We start from the raw sequence: 5,217 nt of genomic DNA, 5'->3' as shown, positions 1-5,217 counted from the left end.
TCCCGGCTCATGCTTGCTCTCTCTTGTTCTCTCTCTCTCCCTCCAATAAAATCTTTAAAAAAATAAATAATAGGCTTAATTTCATAGAACAGTTTTTGGTTTAAAGAAAATTGAGTAGAAAGTCAGGAAGTTCCCATATTCTTCCTCTCTTCCTGCCCTGTTTATCCCATTGTTCATATTTTGCATTGATGTGGTGGATATGTTACAAGTGATGAACTAACATTGATATGATTAATGAAATTATATTGGTTACATTAAGGTTCACACTGTATTGAATAGTTCCATGGGTTTTGCCAAATGTATCCATGATCACAGGATCATATAGGGTACTTGCACTGCTCTGAAATCCCCCGTTTCACCTGCTCATTCCCCTCTCTCCTGCAACCATTGATCTGATCTTTTTACTGTCTCCATAATTTTACATTTTCCAGGATGTCATGTATTTGAAATCATACAGAATGTTAGCTTCTTTCACTTAGCAAAATGCATTTAAGTTTCTTCCAAATCTTTTTTCTAGCTTGATAGATCATTTCTTTTTATTGTTAAATAATATTTCAATATATGGATGACCACAATTTGTTTAGTCATTCACATAGTGAAGCCCACCTTGACTGCTTCCCATTTTTGGCAATTATTAAAATGCTATTATTAATATTAGTGTGCAGGTTTTTGTGTGGACCTAATTCTTCATCTCATTTGGATAAATAATTATGAGCATAATAACCGGATCTTATGTTAGGCTATGTTTAGCATTGTAAGAAACTGCCAGATTGAATTGGAGTGCCTGGGTGGCTTAGTTGGCTAAGCATCCAACTCTTGATTTCAGTTCAGGTCATGATCCTAAAGTCCTAGGATTGAGCCCATGTCAGGCTCTCTGCTCAGTGGGGAGCCTGCTTCTCCCTCTGTTCTATCCCCTTGCTTGTGCTCTCTCTCTTGCTCTCGCACTATCTCTCTCGCTTGCTCTGTCTGAAATAAATAAATAATAAAATCTTAAAAAAAAAAAAAAGAAAGAAAGAAACTGCCAGACTGAATTGCAAAGAGGCTATTTCATTCTGCATTCCCACCAGCAATGAATGAGAGGTCCCATTGCTCCATATTCTTTCCAGTATTTGGTCAGTGTTTTAGATTTTGGTCATTCTAGCAGAAATGTAGTGGTAGCTCTTTGTTGACATCCATCTAGTTTTACGAGGCAGACTCTTCAGTCCTCTTTAACACTTTTCTCTTCCTTAGCTTCTATCATATATTTTTCTGCAGATGTTCCTTTTACATATCTTTCCATTTATCTACTCTCCATCTTAATAGCTGCTACCTAGTCCAATCTGTCATTACTTCTAAATCACCTCAAGGCTCTCTTGACTCCTAAATGATGCAATCACAGCAATCTTTTCAAAAGGCAAATCTAATCATGTAACATCATCCCCAGAACTTCCTGAAAACTTCCCAATAGATATGCGTTGTGCTTAAAATCAAAGTGTTTTTTATTTTTTTTATTTTTTTTTTATCATGACCTACAATGTTCTCTATGGCTGTCCTTTACTTACTACTTCAGTCTCATCTGGAACCATGCCCCTAACACCGTCTGCACTAACCCCACTAGTCCTATTGAGAGCCTTGAAAGCTTTGTCTGTGACATTCTATTCTGCTAATTATGATCTTCATCCCCACCACACTTCATTTTCTCTAATTCCCTTTGCCTGGTTTATTCTTACTTATCTTTCCACTATCAGGACAACTGTCACATTTTAGGGAAAGTTCCCCTGAGCTTACAAAAGAGGTGAGTTCTCCTTTTATCCTTGCATAATATCATACATCTTATGTGAAAGTTGTAACATTACATTTATTTTTATTAGTATTGGATTGATGTCTGTCTCTCACACTAGATTCTAAATTTGAAGAGGGGTTTGCATGCCTGCTTGCTTGTTTATTTATTCACTTATTTTTAATTAATACATCCTCAGCAACTGACACACTGTGTGGCACCAGGTAGATGCCTCATAAAAATGTGTTAAAGAAATACTTTTCCTAGAAGATAATGAGATTTATTTGTCAGAAAGTGAAATTTAGGGGCCTGTGAGCTATATAGTTAGAGAACTCTAACTGGTAATTAGATATAAGGCAAAGGAAAAAGAGACAAGGAAAAGAAAACTATCATTTTCAATGAGCAACACTCTTCTCACACTTAAGGAACATTTCGGGGGGTGTAATAGCTACTTTAAGGGAAATTTTGGATATCTAAAAATTCTGGCAGTGTTTTTTTTAATATCTTCATTAAAAAAAATCAAACTGCTGCTCTTATTTCTCTTATTTCCCTTATACATCCAGGAGGTTTTTTTTTTTCTTCCAGTTTTTCTATTTAGATGAAATACCAAGTCTGTGGTTTTTAATCAGCCTGTCCATGTGCAATGCTCCCTTAATCATGATGCCTCTCTACTTGTATTATCCCCAAGATAAAGAACACAAGTGTATGTATGCTATGGCCCAACAGGTTACAAGGACATAATAGAAAACAGCCTGTTGTCATCCTTTCAAGTCCATTCCCAGATGTCCCTTCCATATAGTAAGTGTATTTGCATGCGCTGAGAATTGGCTAAACCTCTGTCCGCATTGTGCCTTTAGAGTATTTCTTACTCTAAATAAAGGACCTGCCATTTCTTCTGAGATCTGCAAAGTAGCCCATGTGGTCTCTGCACCTTGAGGAAGCTTGTGAATTACTAATTAAGGCAATGAAAAAGAAGTGTGCTTTGGGATGCTTCTCTTTTTTCAGGAGTTACCATAAAGCCTTTGCATGTGCATCTTTAAACTCTGATAGAGGTGGAGTTACAGTAAAGTCTTCTGTTCAGGCTGGCTAGCCTGAGGCTGTGCATTCACATTCAAAGCTTAATTCCCCACTGGAAATGGGTGGGGATAAACTGGAGTAAGGAGAACTATTGAGGAAGACTTTGGAGAGAAACTTTTTATTTTAGCAGAGACTGGCATTCATTCATTCAGCTCTCTATTTGTCCATTCACTGCAAAATTTCTAAAATAATTTTGGGTGCAGATATGTGCAAAACATGGAACTAGCCATGTGGACATAAAAATGATTTCTTTAGCTTACAAATTATAAAGGACCTGTATGTGCAGTGGACTACGTACTGTGTGAGAAAGAAGCATAAATGATGAATATGAGCTGGGGTCAGGTGACATAGCACTCTACCCTTTGGCCCCCATCCTACTTATTTCTTCTTTTCTATTTTTCATGTGGCTAAGGATTTTCTAAATTTACTGAGAGGAGCTCCAGAGAAGGAAGTCTGGGCCTGCAGGGAAGGAGCTATCATGGGGAGACAACTCAGCAGCCGGGCCTCCAATCTTTCATTCCCCAACCTTTGACTGAGGTGGTTTCATTTTACATATTGTGCTCCCTTGTCTGATTCCACTGGAAGGAATCAGCGACTAATATATTTGAAAATTATGATTCTAAAATAGACCATCTTTTCTAGTTAGATTACTTACTGTGTTGTCTGCATCCCTCAAAAGTGCTCACGTTGCAATAGTTTGCATGTGTTTGCTTATTATTTCTCTTTCTTTTTTCCCACTTGGACAGCTCTTTCCATTTTCTCTGTTTACCATGTATCTTCCCATGGGAGATCCCCCTTCCAAGGCCAGTTCCATGGAAGCTTTCTTAAAAACTCTTACCTGAGTCTGTAATTGTTTTCTTTTAATCATCAAAACATTGAGCATAAAGCTATGATCCCATTGTGTCCTTAGTAGATATGTGTTGGCTGATTGAGCATGTAAAAATGATAAAATAGAAAAGAAATCTGGATGTTATCTGAAGGACGACAACCCCTGTGAGTTTAGCTATAGGACGTGTATCGACTTTCATTTTTTAATCTGACTTTTGAAAAGTTTGTACAATTTCATTTTTTACTTAGAAGAATAGGAAGAATGGAAGAGGGAGTAGAGGAAAAGCTAAACAGTTTTCTTCAATGGAAAGCAATTCTAATATCTAAGAGCTATGCTATATTCAGGACCGCTGAATATCTTTTTAGCTTTAAAGGACCTTAATTCCCTACCTGGGCCAGTTTGGCAAATACTGGAACTCTTCTTAGAATTCTATAATTTCTAAGGAAAGATTGCCTTTTGTTATAATCCAGTTTCTATTAGCAATAGTCGCGCCTCAGATAAATCTTGTTGGCTACGATACTGCCACTGCGCAAAGCTCATAATCTAGTTTCTTCTATTACAACAAGTCAGGAAAAGTTTACTATGCATCTACTTACTTTGAGGAGTAAGAGGGAAATGAAATTGAATGAGACTCACAATTTAGTGGAGAGAGCAGGGCAAAGAGAAGAAACACTGCAACCTACTTTAAGAATTAGAGTGGAAGTAGAAAGGGCAATAATAGAGGAGGGAGAGATTAGTTTTGTCTGAAAGGAATCCCTAGCAGATCTGATAGAGGAAGCATTACCTAAAGACTGTGCAGCAATTCAATAGGGGGAAATGAGGTCAGAGTATTGAGGGCTCCGGGGATATGATGGGAAAGGCAGAGTCAGGAAACTGTAGGAAATGTTTGTGATGTGGTGAATCACATGTGTGACCACAGCACCAGTTAAAATGGGAGTGGCATATAAGAGGTATCATGGAAAGTCTGCCACAGCCAGTTTGTACAGGATATTTGATTTTGTTTTATATGCAATTGAGGGCCATTAAATGTTTTCAGACGGGGAATGACTGACATGATCAAGTTTGGGTTTGGAGCTAACTTTGGTGACAAGATAGAAGAGGATAGAGCACTCAGGAAACCGTTGGAATGCTCTGACAAACCTAATGATGACAGGATCCAGGACAATGGCAAGGAGACCAGATTGAAGAACTGAGGGTGAGAGATATCTCAGGAACCAATTGACAGGATTTGAATGAGACATGGAATGGGATGGGATGAAGAAAGAAAATACTTTAATACAAAAATAAAGTTATTGAAGATGTCTCCAAAGTTTTGAGCTTAACATACTGAGGGATGGTGATTTGTTGAGATTCAGAATGTAACAGATAGAGGAAATGGGGGGTAAAGAAGAATAACTAGTGGAGGAAGATGTTGTATTCTGTTGTTGTTGCTTGTTTTTAAAAAAGATTTTATTGGTTGATTCATGAGAGACACACACAGAGAGAGGCAGAGACATAGGCAGAGGCAGAAGCAGGCTCCATGCAGGGAGCCCCATGAGGAACTCGATCCCGG

General features: G+C 38.0%; 1 pseudogene; it reads right to left on the bottom strand.

The window, feature by feature from the left end:
• Positions 1-4,070: 4,070 nt before the first annotated feature.
• On the bottom strand, positions 4,071-4,202 carry LOC129511200 (U4 spliceosomal RNA; annotated as a pseudogene).
• Between the last annotated feature and the right edge of the window lie 1,015 nt (positions 4,203-5,217).

This window comes from Nyctereutes procyonoides, unplaced genomic scaffold (genome assembly GCF_905146905.1).
Source record: "Nyctereutes procyonoides isolate TBG_1078 unplaced genomic scaffold, NYPRO_anot_genome, whole genome shotgun sequence".
NCBI classification, from domain to species: domain Eukaryota; kingdom Metazoa; phylum Chordata; class Mammalia; order Carnivora; family Canidae; genus Nyctereutes; species Nyctereutes procyonoides.
Note: the sequence above shows the minus strand (reverse complement) of the source record. Positions and strands in the feature narration are given on the sequence as shown.